Source organism: Tyto alba, unplaced genomic scaffold (assembly GCF_018691265.1).
Source record: "Tyto alba isolate M040663 unplaced genomic scaffold, T.alba_DEE_v4.0 Super-Scaffold_41, whole genome shotgun sequence".
Lineage (NCBI taxonomy): Eukaryota > Metazoa > Chordata > Aves > Strigiformes > Tytonidae > Tyto > Tyto alba.
This window is the reverse complement of record NW_024881317.1, coordinates 16,655,913-16,683,645: the sequence shown is the minus strand read 5'-3', so window position 1 is coordinate 16,683,645 and position 27,733 is coordinate 16,655,913. Positions and strand designations below refer to the sequence as shown.

Below are 27,733 nucleotides of genomic sequence, written 5' to 3'. Positions count from 1 at the left end.
TCTGTTCAGGAGACTGTCTTGAGTTCTGTTTGGTTTCACTAAACAATTTTTACAAAGCTCCATACCTTTTCACTGTGTTGTCAAAATTACTAAGCAAATAAGCAATCTCGAGAGTGTATTTTCACAAGAAGGTATTTAAGTGAAATCAGGGAGTGCTGGAAAAAGTAGGCAAGAATGTGAGGTTTCTTACCCAAAGAGTTTCAAACTCAGCTAAAAGTCATCCGGACATTTGAAAGCTTTTCCATGCTGCTTTTGTAAACTTTTTTGCAGTAAACTATTGTTCATTGTTACAAGACCTGTGACCATCATAAAAAGCATTGTTCTAATGACGATGCTGAATATTATGGTAGCTTATTAAGGTTTACTAGTTGTAACCACGGCATTTTTGATTTTTTGCACACAGAGTGATTGCAGAATAAAATTTATAAGTTCTTGCTACTTGAAAACAGTAAAATTTTGTTAAAAAAATTAACAGTGGTATATGAAGCTTTTTGTGTTTGTGGAACGTGGCATTATCTAGGTGGTCAGGAGACAGGCTGTTTCAATGGTTGTTCAATTGTTTGTTCATGCAACTTTATAATTAACTTTTCACAAAAATTACAAAATCATAGATTTCTTGTACATCTAGTGACCTGTACTATTTTATTTCTGTATACCATAAAAACCTTCAACAACATTGCTTCTGTTTTCATCTGCTACATTGTTTCTGTTTTCTTCTGCTTATGTTTTCTTTTTTCAGGTGTTCTGTTTAGAATGAATGGATTTCATACAGCACAAACATAATCTTTTCTTCTCCTTACCCTCCCCCCTGCCCACCATGTGCTAAAAATCCTTTTAGGTTTTCCATTTCTTGAAGATCTTTATTGTAGAAAGAGTATTGATCTGATAAAGGAAAATATTTTAACAGTCAAACTGAGAATGACCTGTGACATTAACTGATGTTCCTTAGTGAACCAAAATGAACTACCTCTACTAGAGCCATAAGGCAGATCAGAAATTGGCCGGGAAACTTGTATTTTTTCTTGTTTGTGTGTGTGTGGAAAGAAAGCAGTCCGGTTTTTGACTGCTAAGTAGTAGCTATTAATAATGTATTAATCAGTCTATATGTTTAGTAGTTTTTTTTACAGTTAGAAGCAAAAGCTATATATTACAATTTATGTGTAGACTCTCTAAAGCGTAAACAAGGCTATAGGCTGCGCAGTCCTCAGCTATGTACAGAACGACTTGCTTCTCAAAGTAGTTTTCATCAATATTTTCTTACTGGCTGATGTCTTAGACCTTTCGGCAACAGAACTGTTGACCTTAGACAGACTTTTCCATTGGCAAAGTCCTTCTGTCACATGATAGTCTTGTACAGAAAAGAGACAAAGACATACTTTTTATCCCACTGGTAATCATCAGCTGGCCAGTTCTCATACACTGACATGGGAAGTGTGCCACTGAATTAAGTAGGCCCATAATACCTTAAGTGGGACCAGTATGTTACAGTACGTACACTGCAAAACATGTGGTTTTGAGTATAAATACTTTCGCATCCTTGGGATTAGGATTTGGGATAATGGCACAATTTTAAAACCAAATGACATGAATCTGAAGTGATTATTTGGAAGGTGCTATTTTGCATGTTGAGTCTCGAGAACCTAATTCAAAGAAGCTGGTTGTTATCCATATCCATAGCATCAACAGTAAGAGAATCTGATGGGAAAGAAGTATCGATAATAAAAATTAAAATTTAACTTAATACAAGAGTGAAAGATGCAATAGTTGAAAATGCATTAGTTTTGAAATACACTTACCATGTGTAATGAACTTATTCTAACTGGAAAGAATCTGGTAATGTCCCGTAACTCAAGCAACAGTTTGTTTCTAGAGCAGTTGTCTGAATCTGGGCTCGTATGACTTTGTGATTCATTTCTGCAAGCAGCACCAGACATACTGCCTGCCATCAGTGGCGGTAGGTATTTAGGAGATATCTTATGAAAGGGAAAGTACATACATTACAGTTTTGGCAAGTCTCTTAACATTTTGTGCCTTGCCTGAATACTATTTACTCCTGTCCTGGTTTGTGCTGAAATAGAGTTAATATTCCTTTTCAGAGACTACATGAGTGCTGTGTTTTGGATTTAGCTTTGGGTTTGGTATGAGAAGAATGCTGATAGCACACTGATGTTTTCAGCTGCTGAGACCTCAAGGAGTCTCCGACTCCCCATGTCCTGCCCGTGCGCAAGGGCACAGGGAGCAGGGAGGGAGCACGGCCAGAGCACCAGACCCAAACTGGCCAGTGAAATATTCCACATCATGGAACGTCATGCTCACTATACAGAGGAGGGGTGGTTGGGAAGGGGCTCTCTCTCTCTCTCTCTCTCGCTTCCGGGATTGCGACTGCGGGATCTTGGTATCTCGGGGTCGCTGGCAGGGAATGGGCTGGGGATTGGTTAGTGGGTGGTGAGCAATTAGGTTGTGTGTTGCCTGTTTATATTTTTTTTTCCTATTATCATCATTGTTCTCGTTTTATTACCATTATTAAACTGTTCCTATCTCAGCCTGCAAGTCTCGCTTTACCCCTCTAATTCCACACTGTTGGCCCCGCTATCCCAGCATCGGAGCAGCCAAGTAATTACAGGGAGTTTTGAACATCCATGGGATGTTCACACTAACGTTGTCTCACTGCTGGGAGCTGTCGTTTTCCTGAAGGCTCTTCGGATTCTGTTTAGGGTTAAGCGACCATTTTTGGAACATCACTTGGAGATCCCCCGCAAGGTTGGAGAGTTATGAGTGGCTGAGGGTGTGGGGTAGCATGGGCAAGTACTTAGGACAGTGGACACCCTCCATTACATAGTACAGCAAAGCAACAGTCTGAATCTGGAAGTATCTTAAATGAAAACCCTGTTGCAAAGGGACAGACCACCACTGACAAGCATGCAGAACACAAACAGGAGGCAGCAAACCTCACGTTCACAAGCTTAACCACAACTTTTAAGGGGACACTTGCTGAGATTGAAGTGGCTGCAGTGTCTGGTGGGGGTGTTGGAGCAGGATGGTTTCGATCCATCAACCTCTGGGTTAAAGATGTTTCATGGTGAAATTTATTTAATTGCTAATTGTAAAGCTCTTCACAGTTCTTGCAGGGAATATATTATGTATTTTAATTTTGTTTTTAATGAAATTAAGTTATTACAGCCACTAAATGAGATAGAGAGATCTTTGGATCTAATCCATTTTCCCTCCTTTCAGTAAAATGATACTCTGCTATTCTAGAATCTTCTATTAGCACATACAGTATTTGTGATTAAAATAAGAGTTGAACATTAATATTTTTTTAAACAAAAGTCCAGGAGATGTTAATGGCATTCTTGTGAATATTGGTGTGCCTGAACACGAATATGGATTTAAGGCATTTGTCATATGAAAACAACAGTGGCTGATACTAAGGGGGCTGTGAAAAGATTCTCTAAAAAATATTTTGATTCAGTATTCCCTGCAGCGAATAACATTCAGTCAGTATGTCTCATGATGAAATATTGTTAGCCACTCTTGAGCTTAAAATAACATTTTGAAATCAGTTTACATATTCGAATTTACAGAAAATAAACGAGTTAGAACACTGGTAGAGAATTTAGAAGATAAACATTGTTAGAGGCACTGCTATATCACGTGATCATATGAAGTTTTGTAATTTATATATTATCAATTAACTCATTCATGTGGTGCTAATTAGATCAATTAGTACGCTTTAGAATATACATATTTTAAATTGCTCTTTGATTACTTTTTTTTTCACATGTTTATATAAGATTAAAGGCTTCTGTGCAAAAAAGTTGCAACAGATACTTTATGGTAATATGGAGAAGAAAGGATATGTGTTTGAATTTTCAGAGCTTGGACTGAACATGCAAGAATATGCCAGAGCAGGAGAGTTTTTATATTTTCTGGAGTTACTTTATATACATGGGATCTACTTATAGTAAACTCCTGTTACAGTCTTAGGTGTGTATTGGGTTCAGTGGCTGTCCCAAATAAGTAGTGAGAGCTATCAGTGCACCATTATTAATTCTTACATTTCTATTCAGAAACAAAATCTGCAATTTTTTAATTGGAGTTGACAAAGTGCTGCAACCCAAAGCTATGCTATTATGTATGTTTATTGTGAAGGACTTGTGAACCCCCCCCCCCCCAGGTCTTCGACATTGTATTTCTTATCCTGTATGTTATTCATGGAGTGCATCCCTGTATGTGTCAGTCTATGCATTAGAGTTGGAGCGTCCCACATGTACAACTTGCTGAAGGCATTACTTATAAACTATGTAATTACAATATCTGGATTAGAATAACTGTTTTTTTTACCTTTTGTCCTTGGTCCTCTTGCTTGTTCTCAGCTGGAGTTAAACAACAAAGACATTTCTTTGTACAGACAATGGTGTGCTCCAAACTGTGAAGAAAAGATTTAAGGAACCATTTCTTCAAGATACTGAAATTAAGCACAGCAAGTTCAAACCATAAGGAAATTTCAGAGTAAATTATTAATATCTGAAGAGGCAGTTAGAATCTCTATGTAAACTTAATCAGAACATTTTGAATAATATTCCTAAAATATGATTTTTATGGTTAGGAATCCTAGCAAAGCTGTTTTGTAAGTATTTCCTGAATACTGAACTGAAGAGTCAGGAAATACTACACAGAAAGAGGAACAACTTGGTTGTTTAGAAAGTGTTTGCAAAATCAGGCATTCCTGTAAAAACATGGTAATGGTAGTATCAGTTGATGACTCCTGCTTGTGTGCTTCTCCCATATCTCCTTCTCCCCACTCTCAGTCTTTTCCTGCAGTGCTTCAGCTTCAGATTTTACTTTTGGTTAGATATTTTCTGGCTCTACAGAACTGGCCATTAATAGAAGCTTAACCAATTTTTGACCACCTCAAAAGGGTTCACTTTTATGTAAGTTTTAGAAGAGACACGATGAGCAGAGAAGATGCTGTTTTTTTCCACTTCTCTTAATTCAGTTCAGTTAGTATGGGTCACTTAATTGTAGATATATTGATTATCTGAATTAATAATAATTTAAATTAATTGCTCTCTGGATGGCTGTGCTTTAATTCAAAACTAACACAGGCGTACTAAGAGGTGTCCAATACTGACCTATCCAGGAAAATGCTTTTCCATGTCTGTTGTTTCATGAACAGAAGCTCATAGGCTGGTCAGACAAACATGCATTTTTTTAGCAACTACCCAGTCCAGTGCTTGTGAGTTAATATTAAACTAATTGCTGACAGATTCACCTCAGGATGTACTTTTAGTCTATGTATGCTGGCCTGAGAATTTCAATGGGTTGCATTTACTTAAGCTGAAAAGTACAGTATTGTGGTTGGTTATAGCAAAACTTATTTACGTGGGGTAATTTTTGATCATTTTATGGTCTTCCTCTGCAACCTATAGTTTCAGTGAGTGTGGGGCCTACAACCTGCTCTTATTTTGGGTCATGATAATTACCTTTAACACAGTCTGGCTACCGCATCCTGTTTGGAGGATTCAAGGCAGTGGTGAAGAGGCATGAGGAATCTCTATTTTATGCCTAGAGACAACAGAAATCTTAGAAGCGTGTTCTGTCAGGAATTTTGGAGTCAGTCAGGGTTTGGATCTTGCCTTCTGTGGTCACATTCCTGTCACAGTGAGTATGGGCTTTCCCTATTAAAAAAAGTCATAGCTAGGATGAACTGTTCACTGTGTTATATTTAACAGTCTTTGTACTTTCTTCTGTATACTAATTGCATTATTGATAACTTTATATTTATTAAACTATTCCTTCCTAAAAGTAATGCTAGGTTACAGGACAATGAGATTACTGCTTATGCTTTCTACCCACAGTTGCATGTGTGTTGTCACATGGGTTAGTTCGTGCTGGGTTTTGGGAGGCCTTTCCGGGGTGATGCTAGATAAATGTCTAGGACACACAAAGGCACGGGGAGTATGGGATCTTTCACTTGTAAAAGCCTTTACAACATAATGATTTTTGAAAACAATATGAGCTTATAATCAAATTTAAAAGAACAAAACCAGAAAAATCCAGACTGGAGAATCATGATGGGACAGCTTCACATAAGTTATAGGATGGGAAGCAATGTAAAATCCAGTGTGAACACTCCTGAAACTATAAAGGGGGTTTCACTTATGATGTGATACAGTGCTACTTGAAGCCTCTGTAGGTTATGTCAGTGTTTGACCCTTGGAGTTCAGCCTAACTTTGAGCATAATGCATGTGTAGCTAAGTTAGTGAGGAGAATAAAGACTGCCACGAGTTTGCTTCTAATGCAAAAGGGTTAAAAACTAATAGGAGACATTATATTAAGACTGAGAGAAATGTGCAGTAGCTGACTTTCTAACACTTCTTACCTGAGATTTCTTACTAAGATGCCTGGTTTTTTATGCACACACCCCTACATTTACATACCATTTGAATTACTGTCCGTAGCATAGTTTCAAACTGATTTTCTGAAGGGAGGGTTTCTTTCACAAAATAAATGTTCATCTTATTGTAGCCAACATGTATTACTTGGCTAGGGTGATCACTTACTAAACCCCTTGAAGTTGTTAAGACTTTGGATGAAATTCAACCCTGGTGTTAATGAATTCAACTCCACTGAATTCAAGTTGCACAAGAGTCTTACCTAGTCTAATGACCTGTAGTTGAACCAGAATATATCTAGGACATTATTCTTTGCTGACCATATATTTTTTTCTATACCGGTGTTGCTTAAATAATTATGTTTTAGAGTTTCTGGCAAGGTTATCTTATTATAGTAAATTCCAAGGTGACCTTTTCCCTTCTGGCTTCATTAAACAGCCAGCTAATATCACATGCTGTATAGTGGTCTGTAGGGTTCCAGGCGCATTTTGAAAGCATACAAAAGAAATGCTTTCTCAAAAGCTGGATTATTCTTTTTTTATATATTAAGTGGCAGATCTTAAAAAAAGGCAGACCGTGTTACTCAACTAGAAAGTGCTCTTTCCCCTTTTCTCAGGAAAGTTAATAAGCCTTAATGGCTGGGGTAAATTCTGTATCACAGCTTTCCACCACAAAACGGTCTTCTGCATGTCGCTTGCCATTCCTGTTTTCACTTACAAGCTTCTAAATTAGTTTTTCCTTGCTTGCTGATTGTGGGATCTGGTAGAGATAACCCTATGTTGGGGTACTGAGCAAGAAGCCTGGCTGCCTAGCCTGGGAGACTGTTGACTTTCCATCTGGCCTGAATCTCAAGGAGAATTCTCTGTGTTTCTGCTTTTCCAGGTAAACAGCTTGCTGGCCTTTTTCCTGTTATCTGTCTGCATTTTGAAAAAGAATATGAATATTTCTTTCCAGCACCCATTGTCTAGGCTTTTTGGCTCATACCTGCTCATTGATGACGGTGGTTATGACCAGTTTCAAAAATCGTAGAAATCATGTTTTCATTTCCTGTGTTTCCTAGTTCTGTCACCATTTGACAGAGGTGGTTTGTTTTTTTTTGTTTGTTTTTTTTGTTTGTTTGTTTGTTTGTTTTTTACCATTTGTTTGTAAACAATGTTCTTACAAGAACAGCTATCGCTACAACAGTACACCAACTGAAGCCTGCTGTTGCTTTGATGATCTGCCCTGCAAATACATCATCTGAATAACAGCCAGCAGCAATGAATCCCACTGAGGTGCTTGTTTCATAAGTTCTGTATTAAAGGAATGTTTTTTTCCTTCCTTTGAAATATGGAAAGGTTGTTTTGAGAGAAAGGGAAAGGGATAAAGAGAAGTATGCAAAATAGTGAAAGGAAGCTCAGGAAGGCTGGTTGTTCAGTTTGACTTGTAAAGCACCCAGCAATCTGGTTGCTTATATAACTTTGCAAACCCCCTTGGCCTGGAAGCCTCTGGAGAACTGACTCTGCAAGATTTTCTGTATTTCCTGCTTCTTGTCAGGCCCCAAAATCTTTAATTTCAGCCTTTCTTACAGTGTTTTGATTATACTTCTGTTTTCAGTTACGGACAGAACCAAGGAACTTGAATGCAAAATTTCAAAGAAAATGCATTGAAAAATGAAAGAGGTGGGCTGCTTGAACAGTTTTTATTAATCTGAACCCAGTTAATATCAACTTCTTCAATCTCAAAGCTTTAGCTTATTTTTGTCTTCTAGATGACCAAAGCATCAAGTAATTTGCATGAAAATACTAATTTTAATGTTGGTTTTAGCTCACAGTGTTCAGAATATCAACAGGAGGTTTGTTCAAGGCTTCTTAAAAAATCTAAGCTCTTCTGAACAGCGTCTGTTAATTTAGTGTCTTATGATACATACACTTCACAGCACTGACGGATAGTCGGTAGCATGGAATCTCTTCTCACTAAGGGAGCTGACTTTCTGCTTTCACTCTGTTCTTCCTTTGTCTTTAAGATGGCCAACAAGTGACTATTTTGGAAATGTCATGTACTCTTTGGAAGTCATTAGCTTTGTGAGTTGATTAAAGTCCCTCATATGTAATCTGTTGCTCAGTTTCTTTTTAGCTGGAATAGACGCTAGTTTGACTAAGGGTGTTATTTTTTAAAGTTGTGATCAAGGTGTAGTGATCTTACCTTGCTAGTCATGGGTTTGTTACAATAATTTTCTCCTTTTACTTCTTACAAATTTTAGTTCAAATGAATTTTGTACTCTGATTTATACATAAAGAATGACCAATGTCAGTCCAAATTCATAAACTATCCATAGGCCAATTCCCAAATCTCATGAAGACACATTTCTTCCTTTTCTCGCCAAGAGAAGAGGTTGTTACTAATTTAAATAGTTGTTTGAATTCTACAAAACAAAACTTAAGAAAAAATGGTTGGGAACCTGGTTTCAATTGCTGTAGATATTTCTGTACAGCATTCTTAGATTCCCTAATCTTACTTTATTCTGAGCAAAATTCTCTTTTGGATAGCGAAAAACACTTCTTTGTTCCTTAAACGTCCCTTGATCTAGTCAGACAGAACGTGTTCTTATATCTTTGTCTGATTCTGTAGAAGAAACATATTTTTATATATATATTTTTTTTGCTGTTCCTTCTCTTATTTCTCTTTGAACTTCATAGTTTCAACATTTTTGTTTCTTACCCTTTTTAAAATCTCTTCTAGTAAAATAATCACCCAGTAGAAATTCTACATGATTAGTGGCTTCATGGTTGAATCCAATAAAGAGATTTAATCTGCAGAGAATATTTTTATATTGCAGCATTAAATTCCAAAAGAAATCCAAGTCTTTTCTAATACACAATATATATGGGGATTTAAAACTTGATTTATAGACTGCGTGATTAAGTTAGTCAAGGGAGATTAAACTTTATTTCTTAACTTGCACAGTGTCTTTGTTTTCTATTGAACATTACTTCACTGTGTCAGAAAAGTCTGGGTGCTTAGAAGCCTTTACAGACCCAATATTCCTTTCATATTTGTACCCATGGCAGCAGTAGTTACGCCGTGGTTATTGCTGCATTTATTTTATATATATGTATTATAATCAAACTGCTGTAATTCTGAAAATTTTGGTAGTGTGGCTGAGAGTTCTGGGTGAAGTGACTATATGCTGTGAGTATATAAACTTACTTTCAGTGAGCGACTTATCACAGGTTACCAGCTCGCACTGCTAATCTAGATGTGGCTCAGGGACCCTGAGATAGAAAAACTGCATATCTATTGACCACCAGTAACCATAAAATGCTAATAAAGGGGTTTATTAAGGGCATGATAGTCCAGCTGCAGCTAATCTGCATTAAGAGCTTCATACCTCAGTCCATCTCATTCACCTATGCCAGCACTTCTGCCAAAGAAAATAATACACAACTTTGAGTCAGCATGCAGTCGGTTGGCATGATTGCTATGGCATGAGGCTACAGCTCTTTCCTCCACACCTATAAAACTCTTAATCTGTAGCTGGTACAGAGTGAGGAACATCTGAATGTAACTTAAAATAAAGATTGTGTGTAGCAGTTTCACTGAAATTATGGGAGGTAAACCTCAGGGAGGAGCCAAGAGCAGGACTGTTCCACTGAGCAGGAGGACTCTAACCAAAGCATGAGTATATTTAAATGATAAGCAATACCAGAACTTTGGAAGACTTGGGAAAGAGATACATTTTTATTGGCAAAAAGAGGCCCCATCATTTGTCTTGTAAATTGCTTGTAAGGACCTAAGGCAACAATGTCTTAGTGTATAATGTGTCTGCAGATGTTCAGTCAGACTGCAGAATAAAGATTCCTTCATTAAGTGGAATTGTGAGTTTACTGTTGAATTTTTGTCATAACACTTCATCATTCTCTTTTAGGTTCATATTCCAGATGACTGGGGGGGATTGATTTTTCCTTAAGTGTCTGGCAGAGCTTGAAGAGGTTGTTATATATCCAGAATGATAGTTCCCTCTTTTTTTTTTTTTTGTTGTTGTTGTTATTCTTAACAAATACTTTCTCTTTCCTTCCCCAAGCCTAATTAATGCAGAGGAAGTCAAAGCTGTGAAGATTGGTTTGAGCTTAAATTTACATTATAGGCAGATAATACATTTCTTCAGCTGTCTTATGCCAAAGAAAAAAAAAAGGGACTGAGAAGCATGATGCCATCTGAAATTTGTGTTAAGAGATTGTGAGTTTCCAACACCATCATTTTCTGTTGCATTTTTAATGAAGTGGACTTTTGAAAAAATATCTCCAATGTATCAGTTGAAAAAAGCGTGTAAACTTAAGAACGTAGCAGTTTCTTCAGACTGTATCTGTCGATACAGTGAGAAATTAATTTTTCCTATAACCTTGGTCTGTCTTAATAGCACGGTCACAGTTCATTCCTAAAGGTTTTGACTATCTAGTTCAAAACAGTTCTTCATGAATTGTTTTGAAGCTGTTTGTACAGTCCTAATGAGCAACAGACCTAGTTTATTGTTAGCTACCAGTGGTTAGCTCTGTTAGGGGGAGGGGTATGGTGCATTGGAACTGCAAAGTTTGTCAGTTATTTATAAGCAAAGGTTCACTGGTTTATGAATGAAACAGGGGGCTCCTTCCCCATGCCTCTTAGGGTGGGCTCCATTCTGAGCAGTTGAGCAGAAGACAGATTTTGGAGAACTGCAAAGGAAAAACCAGGATTTTATTCCATTCTGTTAGTTTGTGAAGAAGTGGCAGGTATTTGTAATTTAGTACATTGTCATGAACATCGTGGGTATTTAATTTTAAAAGATAAATGTAGGAAATTCTATTAATGTGTTTGGGTTAACCTTGTACTGATGGTGTTCCTTTGGAGTGCTTCTTTATAATAAACTGCGTGTGGCGGTTCATGTGTCAAGAGAGGTGTGTACCCAAAACCCAGGGAGAAGTATGTCCATGACCGTGCAACAAACAGAAGTAGTGTTTTCACAAGCTGGTTAGGATGGTGCAGCTTGCATCTTTGTTCTTTGCCTTTATTTGTTTTCAGTTAACAGGCTGTGAAATGAGCATATTAACAAGTAGAACACAGTGTTATTGTAAAAATAAAACCAGACAATTATTTCAGAAATTCAAACACTTAAGAAAACAGCAATGTGACTTTCTGTATGCACCTTGGAAGATTAATGTTATTTTGTGTTTATTGAGAATCAGGTGAGTCTGACGCCTTAGGGTATTTGATACTCTGTCCTGCCAGAGTCGTGTTCCCAAGTTAGATTTTGTTGGCTAAAGTTGAAAGTTAAACTGAGAAACAAAGCAAATAAGGAATCTTAAAATTCCCTGTTCTCTGTTGTTTTTCAGTTTAGAACGCGTGCTATGTCTTTGTCATCTCCACTGCATACACTTCTGAAGCAAAGGTGAAATCAAGTGGAATAGTTTTGTTCCCAGCTTGGAATGTCTCTAAAGATTCAGGAGGAAGAAACAGAGGGGTGTGGAATGGGATGGAAGCATTTGGGGTTTAGTTCAGTATCATCCCTAATTCAAAGGAAGCAATAGCAATTTAACACTTTTCTGGAGGTGAATTGATGAAGGCTTCTTTCAGTCTATTAGTATCATCACTTCTTTTAAGCAGAAAACAATGGTAATGTGGTCAGGATTCCTGTGAAGTCTAACCAAAATGAGGCAAATTGGAACCCAGCTATGTTTCAGAATTAGTTAGGTGCATCTCCATTGGCCTTAATTCTGCAGGTGCTGATGAGAACTTTCTAAAGGAGCTTAGAGACCCTCAACTCTCCTTAGTATTAAAGAGTTAATAAGTCATCTATTAGATTGTAAGGTAAGACTCTAAAACTGAGTGTGCTGCATGTTAAAACAAAGGGATACAGCGACAAAGCAGATACAACATTACTGTGTAATGAAGTCTAAAATTTTTTTCAGTGTTTTCTTAGTATATTTTGTGTATACATCTGAAGATGGAGATTTACCTGGTGTATTTAGTGTCATTAGTCATGGACTAATGCTGCTTTCTTTTAACTTGCTTGAACTGTGCCATTTTCATTTACTATCTTTGAATTTTCATTACATAGTAGAGGTAGAATGAATTAACAAGACTGAACTGTAAGCACTAACTACAGCATCTGTTCATATGCGAGTCATCTGTTGCTCTTTCGTTCTGGTATAACTACATCTTAAAATTGGTACAATATTGTATACGTAGAGTCAAATTCCTGTTGGATTTAGATTTTAAGAGGAAGTGATAACTGTTATGCATGTCCACCTGCTTGTGTTTCTTCTTCCCTCCTCCAGTATAAAGCAGCCATCCTATATGGCTTTCTTCCCTTGAAAACTGAAAAACAGCTTTTAATGTCTGAGTTGCAGTTTTCACCTCTTGTTCTTCTCTCCTTCTAAGGCAGTTCAGTACCACCACTTGCAAGGGTGAAATTTCTACTCTCTCTAACGGTGCAGAATAATGGAATAGTGGAATTCTGTAGGCCTGCATAAGTGCTGACTCTGGCAACTTAAAACCTTAAAAATACACTATGTAGATGACGTTTTCAAGCAAATGTTTAATGTCAATGATAATGTCTTTAATTGGTCTAAGGTACTTAAGAGTCTGAAGTACAGATTCTGTTTTGGCATGTTGTGCGTCAGGGAAATTACACTAGTCTTTTGCAAAGTACTGGGTTTCACAACAGAGATGAAAGTGAGGGTTCTACCAAAGGTGTTGCGTATTTGCATCCCCAGCAGAAATGATGATGGATTCTAGTTAAGTATTTATTTTGAGCCTCTTGACTGTCATGATGATCTCGCTTTCTCAGAGTCCAAACCGATGTAAGAAAAATCCTAGAACTGGTCTTCTGAGGGAACGCAATAATAGGGCAAAACCTTTCATCTCGTGCATGGTTTAACATACATAGTGGCTATGAGTATAAGCAGAGCCAGCCTAGGTTTCTTTTTCTTTGAAAGGCTCCCAGACTTTAATAGATCATTAAGATGTTCCAAAAGTATTTCAAGACACTGCCTTTTAAAATTAATAGTAAATAGCAGTGTAGCTGATTACTGCTTAAAATCCATTCAGCAATGGTAAATAGTTCCAGAGGGAAGGTGGGAACACTGACTAAAACTTCTTGCTGTGCAAGGCTGCCCTCCTTCACCTTCTCTTGGTGGTGGTTTCTGCTGAAGTCCACCCGTGCATGGGTTTCTATTTCATGTCTCCATCCAGAATTTGGCTGTTGAAACAAAAGCTCCTTGGTTCTTTGAGAAAATCATCACAGAAAGTGCTTCTTATCTTCAAAGTGTTTTTCTGACAGTAATTAATTGAATCCTCACGATCCTGTGAGCAGGATAAGGAGCAGCCTGAAAATGCCCATTAAGCACTCCTACTGCAGTGAACTGTATTAAACGCTTTTGGAGCCTAGCTGGATAAAGTGTTTTTTCTACTGCCCAAATAACTTTAAACGTGTTTGAAAAGAAATGCACAAAAATTAAAAATGCTTTTGAACTTTTGGCAGACTTTTATGCCTACGTGCTTGTGGATGTAAAAAAGCTGCTGTTCAGACAAGCAGGGGCAGATCCTCAGTGGCCTGTAAATTACAATGGTGCCATTGATTTCATTGGAACTGTGCTGCCTTAGACAAACTGAAAGGCCTGGCTCTTTGCTCGGGAAGTAAAGCAATATGTAGTAACACCTGATTTGAATAAAGAGCTTTAAAACCTAGTAATAATAATGGTAATAATACCTATAATGAAGATATACTTGCAAACACATGGAATAGATTTTGTGTGAGACAGAGTCAAGAGAAAGACGCATTAAATGAATGGAAAAGAAAGGCAAAACAAAATATTCATTGGTATTTGTGAATATATCCTCATATGAAAATGGAAAATACTTTATCTCTACTGAATTACCAAAATTCCTTTCTGTCTCAAGTGACCATTATCCTAAACTGTATCTGACAGTAAGTCATTGTAAAGGGAACCAATTTGTGTTTTGGTATTTAGGGTGGGGTTTGTTTCTGTCTTCACTGAAGTTAATCAGTAAATGCTGTTAACCACTGAAGTAACTGTGTGGATTTCTGATAGGATTATAAATGAAAAATATGCAGTGTTGAAATCCACTGGGCTTGGAATATATGCGTATCAGTATCACCCAGAAAGATCTTTAATATTTAGTTCACATTGTCAATTCATGGTCACATATTTTCCCGAGGATGTGTAGACCTTAAATGATGTAAACATACTTAGTTTGGAAGTAAAATAATTAAGTGGACTGTGAATTTGGAAACACTGAAACAGGGATTAATTAAAAGAAGACAGATAAATATGTCATACTGAAGACTATTCATAGTATTTCAGTCTGCCAGTTTAAATGAGAAATGTTACCTTCACTGTATCGGACTTACAGTATCCGCCTGTGTAGTGTAGACAGAAATGAACCTAAGAGATGGGAGAAGAGCTCTTGAATAAATTATTAATCTGATGGTATGTTACATAAATCTGAGGTTGCAGTAGCATACTGTCTTTTTTGGCCATTGGCAACCAGGGTGACAGTGGGGATTTTTGTAGTCAGCTCAGAGTGCAGCAATATTTCTTGTATTTGAACAGGTTTTCACATGGATACATCGGTGCCTCCCAGGTCTGTATGTATGTGTGCACAAACACACTTTAAGAGACTACAGCTTTAGGGCAATAGAAGATCTTCATTCTGTATAAATTTAATCCAATTGTGTGTTGTCCTTTTTCTGCTATGCTAATGTTCCTACCCTGTCTGGGTAAGCACTGGAAGCCGTTACTGGTGTCTGATTGGTGCCTGGAAGGCCTTATGCTGTTTACAGCATCAGTTGCTGGATGAAGTGCTGAGCTTCCTGCCGTACTCCAAACTGAGAGTGATGATAGAAGTCTGAGTCCCAGAGTGATCAACTTACAGCTCAGTTTTGATGGGGGGCCTAGCATCTGTCTTTTCTGGAATGTAATAACTGAAAAAAAGGTTTTACGAAGGCTCACAGCATTTTTCTTCACAATGCATTTAGAAGTGGTAAGAAACAGTGTGTTTACATCATGTATTTGAGAAAAGTATTGAACAACTCCTTTGACAAAAAAGAAAACTCCATTAGCTGATCAGCAGGGCAGCGATAGTGAGCTTCAGAGAATGTCACTGTTCCGAAAACGGTATTTGCTACTTTTTGGCTGAGTGTGTTATGCCAGTGAAAGCCTTTATGTGTGTTGCTCAGCCAATACATTATTTATGTTGCAGGGGTTTGCAGCATTATTCCATGTCTTTTTTTACCTTGGCTTATTTTTGTTGCTTTTTTTTGGTTGATTGTTTTTTTGTTTGTTTTGGTTTGGGTTTTTTTTTTCAGCAGAAGAGACTGTCCATCCAGATGTATGCAGTGATTTTATTGGCTTGAGTGGAAGAGACATGCTTGTTGGATTAATTGGTTATGGTTTCTTTGGATGAGGTGGGCAGGGTTTTTGGTTTAGGTTAGGGGGTTTTTTGGCATTTGCTATAGAAACAAAAAATGAGTAAATAGAGAAGAAATAAAAGGGATGGAGAAAGTAAATGAAAGAAAATGCTAATTGAAAGGCAGTACAGTGGGAAATACCAAAACCCTTTCAAACAGAAACTCACTCTACCAATGCATCCTTTAAAATGCTAGGAAGAATTTTAACCTGAATTTATATATATATCTATATCTAGATCAAAAGTCATCAAATAAGTATCTGTGGATTGTTGTTTACCTGAATTGGTAATAAACATCTCTGATAAAGACAAGACTTTTTGGGTTCAGTTAATTTGTTTAAACTTATTTTGTGCATTTTTGTAAATGTAGGGTGACTAGCTTTATTGAATGACTGTTTCTCAAACTCAATTACTTTATGTTACATAATGACTATACAGGCTCTGTGAACTTTGGCAGTTACTACCAGTCCTGCTGTGCGGTATATAAAGCAGTTGTGTACCGCATGTGTAGTCCTTAAAGAATCCTAAAGCTTCTCCTAAGTTTATATAGTTGACCCTCTTTGGCTTTTTTCTCTTCAAATAAAATTTGCTTAGTTCTTTGGTCAGTAGTTGGACCATTTCTGTATTTCATTAGTCAGGAATAAGAGGTAAATTGGAAGATGCATCATATGCTTCCAGTTTAACAGTTGAAATTAAACAAAGGCCACACAAAGGGCTTGGTTAATGAAGTAAGAACCATAAAGAAAAGTACAGTTTTTAAAAAGTTGTTCATTTACTTGAACAGTGTTCTCAGTGGTGTTTTATCATTAATATTAATAGTGTAATAGCAAGGTAGCTATTGAACTAGTGCTTACATGGTTAACTATTGGAACTGATGCTGTGAAGCATAAAAAGGCTGTAGGTGGAATGGGCGTGTTGGGTGAAACCTTTTTCTGCTTGAAGATGAACGCTTTGCCCGTGACCTCCATGCTACAGGGAAGTCACCTGACAAACTTCATTTTCAGTGCTGTGTACACAGAGGTCAACTTGAATGAAGAAGGGCACTGAGCAGAAGGAGATCTTGGATCCTTGATTCTGGGTAACTTGGGCTATAGACTATAGTGGAGGAGGGAAGAAGGAGAGGGAATTGTTCATCAGAAATTACAACACAGTACAGCAGAGTTTTGCCCAAGCCTTGTTCTTTCCTGTTTTAAAGCCAAGAGCCAGCATACTTTCACCCTTGGGTTACATTGCAGAAGAGAGTGCAGTCAGGCTTTGTGCTGGCACTGGCTCCCTGATACAGCATGAACATTCTCCAAGACAGTTCCAGCCACTTTGATCTCGTTTGGTTCCCAGCAGGATCGTAGACTCTCAGCCAATGTGTTAGAGCGGCACTTGATCCCGAGCTGGCACTTAAAGTCAAATTTGTTTGCAGAATTACACTACGAGGCATTTATGGATCACAGTATATGCAGATAAACAGCTTACCCACTGAAGAAGTGGTAGCTTGCTCTGTTAGTGTGTTAGGCTATGGGAGGGGATTTCTTAAGGTACTCGCTCAGCGGAATATGATGTGCATAGAAATATCTGTGACTTTGATTTATGACTTGGCAGTGGCCTGTGAATGTAACCACTTTAAATTATGGCAGTCATTATGGTCTAGCCCACAGAGAACTGGATTAAGATGATTGATTTCTCTATGTTTACCCTCTCCCTGATAAAACTCCTATTTTTTACTTGGATCAGGTTGAAATAGGTCATATAAAGTTAAAGACTTTGTACACTGGTAGGAATCTATACTATGTAGTAGCATTAAGTGTTTTTCTAGACATGTTTAACCTGTTGCCATTACAATAATTATTTAGTTTGTGTTTATAACAGAAAACCCATTTAAATGATTTTTGGGAGAGTAGATATTTAACAAGCTCTTTACTCATAACATTCATAAAAAGACACACTTATTTATCTCAAATATGGGAAAACGTTCCCAGCTAATCATGAAACTAGGTGTACTAGATGTACTTCTACAAAAAACTAAATTTGCTGTTAATCTAAACAGTGTAAAAAATGCTGTCTGAAATGCAGAAAAAATACATTCTGGACGATACAATTTTTTGTTTAAATGTAAATTAAGGCTATAGCTAATCACTTTTTATAGTTCTGAAAAGGTGATACTGGAGAAATTCCATTAAAGGAAGAAGATAGAACTTAACAAACTTTAATATGAATTAATCAAAGACATACAGACAAGGATTTTTCTTTTCTAAGGTAGAATTGTAAAGAAGAAATAAGAAATTTGCTTCTGAAGTGTTGAATATTTAAAGTTCCGCATGATAAATTAATTGTGGTCATATTGCGTGGTTTAGGAGCATAAACTGGTCCTGTTGTTTCTACTGAGACTCCTCCAGTTCCTCCAGAAAATCTGAGCCTGTATTAGTCTGTGCATATAACAATTCCTGCTCAGTGTATTGATCAGAAGACCGATGGGACCGGAAGCAGAAGGTCTAGAAGATCAGACTTGAGAAATACAACTGTCTGCAGAGCAATTTGCAGGAGATCTACTTGCACAGTGTAGGTGGGAGAAAATAAATAACTTCTTGGTAAAAGAAGGAAAAAAAACAACTTTCTTGTTATTTATATATTCTTTCCCACATGATCTTGGAAAAACTTTAATTTAGTTCCTGATGACAAAATAATAAGTTTTTACTGGTGATACTTAACTCATTTTCTTTGATTATCTATTCAGAATCTGGACTCCACTGTTTTATCTATGATGCAGACAAAATACTGCCATTAATTAGACAGACTTACTTAGTGATCTGGGGATAGACTCACAACTTGCAAATACATAATTTTTTTGTGTGTTTCCATAAAAAAGTTTGATCAGAGAAAATGTTTGTTTCATTAGCTTATTAGGTGTCTTGGGAATAAAGAACAATGATAGAATATGAAGTGATACACTAAAATGATTTGTATTTGCTATAATCCTGTGCTGCTTTTCATGAAGTAATTCAGTCATATTCGTTGTTGTACTTGGACCTCTAAAAACCATCAATAGAATGAGATGATTTCCATTTTTGTCATGGCTACAGGTTTCTGGGCCTACCTCCAGGTGTCAGTTGTGGGTTTCACATGGTTTGATAGCTTTGTCAAATAAATATCAAATCAGTTCTGTCCCAGAGCATCTTTTTTATCTTTAAATGTGCAGACTGACATAAACAATAACATGTGTAAGACTGCCTCAAGCCCTTACAACCAAAAAATGGTTTATGAGAAAGTGGATACCAATGCTGAATTGACTTGCTCTATTTCCAGCTTTCCTTTGACCACCCAATTTATTGTGCCAGGAATTCATCTTCTGCCGAAGTGTTCTCAGGTAAATGTAGGCAGCCTTTCAGTAGTGTATATATTATTTTAATTTGCTAAGAGCCAAATACTCAGGAAGATCTGTAATAAATTAATGTTGTTTTAAGCTGGAGACCAAGGTTTACTGTGCTGTTGTCAGCTTTTAATGGAAGAGAGAATAAGTGAAGAATTGAACGTTTTTTCAGGGCTGAATGTAGACAGGGGAACGTAAGTATGACTGGTTTAGTTTGTGGCCTGTATCCTTACTGTAACAGCCACTGAATTGATCAAAGCTTCTGTATCCCTACCATAATGGCTACTAAATTAATCAAAGCCAATCTTTTCCCACCCATAATAACCTGTGGTCTCTCTTTGGTCTAGTAACTTCCGTCTCGGTGCCAGTGCCCTGTTGAGACCTACCTTGTGTGCTGGCCCTTGTTCTAAGTTCTTCCTACGCTGCTGGGCCAGCTGGCTGGCCTGGTGTTACAGGCAGCCGTGGCTCATGCTGTAACCAGCTTTTCAGCAGGGGAAAAATATTTTGGATCTCTCCTCTGTCTTGTTGTCAGCATTTGTTCAAATGTTGTATTTGAGACTTCAGCACCATTGTCAGACTTGTCTGAAATCAGGCACTAGGTTCAAAAGCCCTCCTGAGAGTGGGCATGACAGACACTGAGCCAGAGGAATTCACATCTAAGCTAGGGGACCCAACAGTGCTTTGCAGCTTGCAGATCTGTGTGTTTTGAGTTACAGTATGCAACTTTACCATGCAGAGCATCCGAAATTCTTGAGAAATTCCACTTGAAATTTGAAACAGTTTAGGAACATTCATTAGCTCCAGTTTTTCTTTGTGAGGAATTAAAGCTATTTAGCAAACAAAAGAAGCAGTTATAATTCTTTCTACTTCAGCTTTTGATTCGCATGAGATACAGTGCTATTTTTCTGCAGAGATATCACAGTCTGCTGTTTTAATTTAGCTATTTTAATTTAGCTGTTTTAACTTTACTATTCCAGTCCTTGGCAATTGTCAGGAGTGCAAGGAGGTACAAAACATTTTTTGTTATGCCAGCTGGAGAAGAGAGTAGGGTATTTGCACATGTGCATTTCACTAATCTGGCCCTTCTGACTGGAGTAGTGTCTAGATTAGAAGATAGTTCAGTTGCATTTACCCACCCATAGGATTTATGCCAAATGTGTGCTGAGTTTCTGTGCCGGGCTAACTAATGCTCAGCAGAGTTGTGCCAGAAAGCTCTGCTATCACATTCAGAGCCATTAGCAGCCAGTCAGATCAACTCCTGAAATACAAGAACCAGATTCTAACTGAGATTATATAACTAAGCCAAATACTATAATCTGCAGGTTCAGTGGGAGTTGCATTGTTAAAATATCACATACTACATTGGAAATGTATCCCTCCTGGAGACTACTGGTCCTGAATGTTGTTTGTTATTTCTGAATACTTGGTTTACTGCTATTGCCAGTGAAGGGTATTTCCTAATGTTACTGAGGTATGGTAGGAAATATGTTGCTAAAAATTCAAGCCATGCTTATTCATTGGCATAAGACTGAAATTCTTGTTAAGCCTTATAAGAGCTCAAGTTCTGAAGCTGCCGCTCTGTAACTTTAACCTTAGTTATGCCCTACCTTCTTCAAGAAAGAAATTAATCATGTGTAAGAATATGAAAAGACTTTTTGAAGCTCTATAAAGCAAAACCCCCACAATTTTGACTTTGTGTGTTATTCTGCTGTTCAATTCCTGTGTCCTTCTGAACCACAAGATTTCCCTTGTGCTGCTCTGTTTCCTAAAATGTGTGTTGTGCTGTTTTCATTAAACCTGCTGCAGGCATTGTAGAAAAGTGGCCAGGCAAGATGAATGGCAAAAAGTAAATGAAGCCTGAAGGAATTGGATTCCAGCATACTCATCTCATATTAATAATGAAGATTGTTTTGTGATATCTATATATAATGTAGGTCTGCAGTGCGAAACTGCAGATTCAGAAAAGCCAGCTTATAATCAGTCATGGAGCCTAAAGATAAATTTTCCATCAGCTCAGTTGATTTCTCATTCACCTGTTCTAACTTACCACAAAGTAATCGATTTCCATTCTAACAGTAAAGGTTATATGCTGTCTTCCAATCGATACAAATTTATTAGATCATGTTTAAAGAAAAAAAAAAAAAAAAGATGGCTCCTTAGGAAATGCATCCAGAAGAGGTCCGTTCCCACACAACTGAAACAACAGTACATTAGACCTGACACAGCAGAGCAGGAATCTCCTGTACTGGCTTTTTTTGACTGTGTCAGTGTAGAAGGAAAAAGCCTGCCAAAGTAGAATCTCAGGACCATCTTGGCAAAATTAGTTTAATGTGATTCACTGATTCAAATTTATTTCATATGAAGCAGGATCTCTTTTATATTATATGATAGCTCCCTAAGTAGAATATCAGAAAAACTTGAGCAGGAATATGCTGAAGAGCATAATGTTGATGTGAAGTCTACTGTTAAAATTTTAGATAAGAAAGAAAATGTCATAAATATACTTGAATTATAATTTCCTTGTAACAGTATTGCACATCTGCTATTTTCAGCTCCATTTTTATATATTCCGTATTATGAAAATACTTCAGCAATTACTTGAATGCTACTGTTAACAATAACACTGTGTCATGCTTAATAGGCAGTGTTATGACTGCTACTCAGTTTATGGATAACATGCAACAATATCTTTGGGAAACAAGCATGCATCCAAGCTATTCAAAGCTGTAAGGAAAGATTTTTGTTGCATTTCTAAAAAGTAGATTTTTAAGTTACTACTAGGTGAAAAAATTATTAAGATTTGTAAGGTTAAGGGTCTATTACACTATTTTTGGTAACTGTACAGAAAGACAAAACCAAAATTTCAGATGCTTCACAGCTCAAAATCTGAATAAGTATCTCAAATTTAGATGTTTGTGCAGAAGTTTCTGGTTCCTAAACTTTGAAAAAGGACTGGAAATACCACAGGATTCAGCTTACTCTTGGTTTCAGTCAGGATCTAAAAAACACATGAAAAATCATACTATGCTTTTGTATAATGTTTGCTTCTGGTCCTCCTCCCTGAAATAGTGGAGGCATACACAGAGGTTTTTTTGTCCTAAAGCTTGTATTAGAAATTATTCTGCTGCATTAGGATTATGTAAGGTCATATAGTACTTCCCAGTGGAGAATCCCACTCTCCAGTTTGAGTCCTTTCTGACACTGTTAAAGTGACCAGTAATGGCTTAGAATTTCCAAATTGGTTGAAAGTTCAGCAACAGTTTGTCTCAGCTAGGCACAGTTAGAAGATGCCCCATTTTTGTCGTAGAACTGTAGCCTTACCCTGTCTTGGTTGCCAGTGAAGAAACCAGATGCAGTGCAAGAGGTGAAGGAGTCTCCCCTGCAGAGATACTGTTTTCCGATTGAGTGTATACAATCTGATAGTAATTTAGGGCCCCGTCAGTGAACTGCTGACCATTTTCTAATATTCTCAGCTGGCTCTAGAATAAGGGTTTTGTAGGATCAGACTGTTAAAGATCATTTGATTCTCACCGATTACGAGATTCTTAGCCCTACTAATATTTCTTGAATTAAGCTGAGAGTCCTGTGGGAGCTTTGCCATGACCTCGACAGTAGTTTGAATTCAAAAGGTCAGAGGAACACAATACATAATTCAGTTCACAAGAAGTGTGCCAAATTTCTCCTAAATATTCTGTAACTAAGGTGTGTTCTAATAATGAGCGAATCTCTATGCTTTTGAAAAGGAGTTACTTCAGAAAATCCATTTGAACTGGTGCATAGTTCATTATTTTAAACCTGTAGATTATTGAGTCCCTAGTTCATTTGGCTTTTTTTCTCTTTATGCATCAGAGATATTTCAAGTAGCCTAATAGCTGTATACTATGACTCAAAAGTATTTTTAGATTGTGGTCAGTATGCTCTTTCTTTATTGATCTAAAACATTGTGCATACCATACTGCAAGGCTGACAGGCATGAAGGCAAGCTGTGTTTTGTAAAACTGAAGTATCTGAAGTTGTTTTCAGTTGGAGAGAGAAGTTTACAATCTATACACGTTCAGAAGTAGCCAGTGGTTTTAGGAGTTAGACTTGTGGTATGGCAGCTGGTCAACAGGCTGTAAGCATGTGCTGTTCAGAGTTAATGGCCAGCTTGATGCAGTCCATTCGTTGGACATTTCCAGCAAACTCGCCATTTCCAAGTCTCTCTTACTGTTACGTTCCCCACTGCCAAGTTATGCACTGTTTTTACCACAAAACTGACTGACTTCTCTCACAAGAGATTTCACCAAAGGGTATCTTTATGGTTCAGTACAGGATGTACCATTCTGCATTGATTTTTATAAACCAGTGTGTGAATATCTTAGATTTGTCTCTGAAAGCTCCATATAATGTACTTTCATACAGGAAAAATAAATAGTGGAAGCTGTGTGTGTGTTTCAGTTCTTTCATCACAGTTCTTATTCAGAAGCAGTCATATTATTTACTGAGGTTCTTTCTGGGCACATTCTTTTAAGATGCTGGGAAGGCATTGTTGTTTCTAAAATAGTTTAACCAAAATATTCTAATACTTTAATTCAACTTAAATAGCAACAGAATTTAAGAAAAAATGCCTATTAAAGTAAAAAAAACCCAAAAATATGCTCCAAAGGTGTTGTCAAGTAAAAATTGTGCCAAGGTATAAAAATAAGATAGTTGCTACACTTTGCCTATGAGATGTTTTGGTTTAATTGGCAGCTGCAGAACAAATGCAGCTTGAGAGCCCCATCCATCTCACCCACTCACCTTTTCTAGTTGTCTCTGTTGAGAAAATTTATTGAGTAATTTTTAGCCATGTTTTATCCATCTTTGAGTTGTATCTTGAGTGCATCTGCAGCTTGTCAAGGTTCACTGGATTAAATTACCAGTGAGACATTTGCAATTAACTTCAACAGCACAAGCCTTCACTTTGTTTACCACTGACCAGAGGAACTACTCTCTGCTTCTCTCTTTTTGGGTCAGGACCAAATGAGAGATACTTAGTAATTTTAGTATATGGGAAATAACTTTGATTCTGTCAGTCAACAGTCTTTATGTGGTTTCTAAAGCAATTAAGTAGGACTTAGGACACTATTCTCTCAGACAAAAAGGCCTTAGGACAAAAAATAAATATACCGTATTACTCTGAATATCAGTGCTGTTGCCAGTTTTAAGAGGTTTCGTTTTATTATTGGTAACACGCCTATGCAATTTCAGGTTAAAATGTGCTGTGGATAGTGAGGTAGTAGACCCGCACCTAAAGCATTTCTCTTCAGATATGAAGTGGTTAAAAAAATAGGAGTCATTCAGCAATAAGATTACAAAATATATTGAACGGCTTATATGGATTGGGATGTTTCCAGTTTTCTGAAGCACAGGTGGGACATTGTGCTGGGAATAGTGCATGTGTATTCTTTCTGGATTACACAAAGCTTTTAGCATCTATTTCATAAATTTGCAATGCCAGACTGGAGCTATTTTATGTAATAAGTGTTTAACATTGGGTAGACTAAAACTGAACATGTACATCAATGACCTATCAAAACCTACGTTTGAGGAACATGAGGATAAACAAATTGCAAACTCTTATTTTACCTTGCACAATGTTGCTGATTGTTGTAGAGGTTGCTCAGATAGTTGTCCTTCACATAGTTATACAAAATTGTTCCTTTCCTTACCCATCTACCAAATTCAAATCCACACTGATGGTTTGTTCAAAAATTTCACTGTAAGTTTTCCCTGTAAATACTTTGCTGCCCAGAATTGTTACCCTTGAAAACTGTCTAGCATTTTTACAGTAGATGTTCAAAAACCATCTATCCATGCTAAACACTCATCAATAAAATTCAGGGTTTTTTTCTATACGTGTCTAAAATGTTTATATTAGTATTTAATGCTAAGCTATTGATTTTACTTTAATTATTACATCTATTGCAAGTACTTGAATCTTTTTCTTGCATTTATTTTGTCAATATTCAGAAGTATTTAAGCAAGCTGAGTAAATCAAAGACTCTGCTTTTCTTTTCATGTTTTGGAGTAACTTTAAATGATGCTGTCTGATGGTATATTACACTTCCACATGTGTAATGATGGCAATGCTGACACATTAACATGAATACAGTGTAAATTACGTATCTTGTAGAGGCAGTTGCCATTTGTTCCTATTTAACTGCTCGCTTTCTTTTTGTCCTTTTTGTTGCATTACTTTGTAATAATAATAATGAGATCAATTAAGATGTGATATGAACCTTTGCCCTGTAGCTCAAGCTGAATGTATTTCTTCATTGAGTTTATGCAAACTTTCATAATTAAATTTTTTTGGCTTTTCCCAGAATTAAGACTTTGGAAAATGCCACGAGAAGAAGCTTCTCTTGCATAGTGTGAACTTACTATGAGATGAAAAGTTCTGGAAGTCTTGAAATCTTTTCCACTGTAGATTTAATGATTCTTGTTACTAATTTAGGTAACTAAAAATATCTGGAAAACTGATTTTGTTCCAACCTAACTTGGTAGCTGGAAGTATATTACGATTTTTCATATTATTTCTCTAACCTCTGCAGTGGATCTGTACATGTAATACTCTTTTACTGACTCACCATTACCTCACTGTGACTGATCCGGGACATTTTCCTTTCATCACTACAGTTATTTTAACACAGAGAGTTCATGACAGAGAGTGAGTTATTTTATTTCTTAGGTTAATATTTATTATATTTCAGCTAAATCATCTTAAGATGGCCAAATTACAGATACTTACTTTATTTTGAATGTTGAGAAGGTCTAGAAAGACTTTCTGGTCAGTTTTAACCAAATGGGGCCCTGAGTCATTTAAGATCAGACAATAATTCTGGGAACAGGGTGAGTACAGAGGAGCAGAAAATTAATCAGGCAGTTATCTTAAGTCTAATAATATGCATAATAGCTACTGTCATGGGAATGAGAGCACATTTTTGAGAACTGTCTTCAGGAGATATGCAATGGTATCAACTTTTTCCAAGTACCTGTCCATCTGCTTAAGCAGCACCAGGCACTTAGTCTAAGGTAGAGGAGTTTTGAGCAGAAGAGCAAATGGTTTTACTTGAATTGTTTCCACAATCTAATATTTTTAAAGGTGGGTTGGGGTTTTTTTGCAGTGTGGTCCTCTATTGCTGTCTTTTTTTATCTTAACATAATGCATGTTTACAATGACATTTTATGGTAGTTTCTCACCACACAGTTACACTGATGTTCTTCACCGAGAAGCCTGCAGCAAAAGGAGAAAGACTGCTTCTATTAATTCATTCATTTAATTCAGATATCTGGAATATGTAGGAACAATTTAAGTTTCTTCGCTAATGTCTATTACTTTAGAATTAATGGCCAAAATTTAATTTCCCATCACTTAGGCCATGCATGTGGGCTTTTAATTTTTTTCCCAGCAGCATAAGCAGTTGTGTATAATCCTGAGAGCATTTTAACTGAGTATCGCAGTTGTTGTGACAGGACAAAGAAGAAACAGTCTCTGAAATAACTGGGTTGTCAACCCTAAATTTTTATAAGTTCAGAGCTTGTACCTTGAATTTGCATTAAAAAGTAAATTGGCAAGCAATATACAGCCAAGGATATTAGTAGATTTTGTTGTCTGGTTTGAAGTCTGTATTTGAAAGCAAATTATTTTGTAATAAAATCAAAAATCTTTGAGTAGACCCTTTAGGGAAAGAGTCTTGTCTTTTCTTTGTACTTAAACAATGTCTGATGTGGTTTCAGCCTCAAGATATTACTATATTTTAAAATATATAACTGCAATATTGTATAAAATTATGCACATGTATGTGGCAGGAGTTTCTGACCTTAAGGACTTAATATTGTAGCCACATAGACAGATAAAAGAAGTAGGAACAAAAAGGAACAGAGGGACCTAGAAATCAGTGACTTGCCCTTGATGGCAAAGGGAATGCACTGCACAACTGGATATCAAATGCATATTTTATCCTTCCCTGGCTAGTATCTGATTTGCAAAGTCACTTTTCCTCATGCAAGAAACCCTATTAGCATTTTCAGAGAGCTTGTCATTCCAAACAGTGCTGCAGATCAGGGCTCTGCAGATGTTCTGAAAAGGAAGTGGAAGGAGTAGCCAAATGGCTTCATGAAGACTAACTGGAATATTTGGCAACCCAGGATATTAATATGTTCCTAAATTGTTTGGTGATTCTGGATTGTACAATATACTGTTTTCTGTATCTGCCTGTATGGTTTGTTCTGTGTAAATCACTAAACAGTCGATTCAATGGGAAGGAACTGGAGGAAAACCACTTCCTCGGCATCCATGAGTGTTATGTGGATGCTGCTGGCTGAGTCACATGACAACCTATGAGAAACTGTGTTGAAAAAGGTTTCCAAGCTATCTTTGATTTTTCTTTCTTCTCTTGCAGCATAAACATACCAAGTGTTTGGACAAAGTTTTCTAAGCTTGGCACTTTTTTGCACAACTGCTAGTATAACTGTTCTTTTCAGCAGCCACACAGCTTTGTCCCCTGG

General features: G+C 37.0%; 1 protein-coding gene across 2 annotated transcripts in view; it reads left to right on the top strand.

Annotated features, from left to right (window-relative positions):
• THSD4 (thrombospondin type 1 domain containing 4) overlaps window positions 1–27,733 on the top strand; it is a 351,408-nt gene that overhangs the window by 289,114 nt on the left and 34,561 nt on the right. The window lies entirely within an intron of this gene.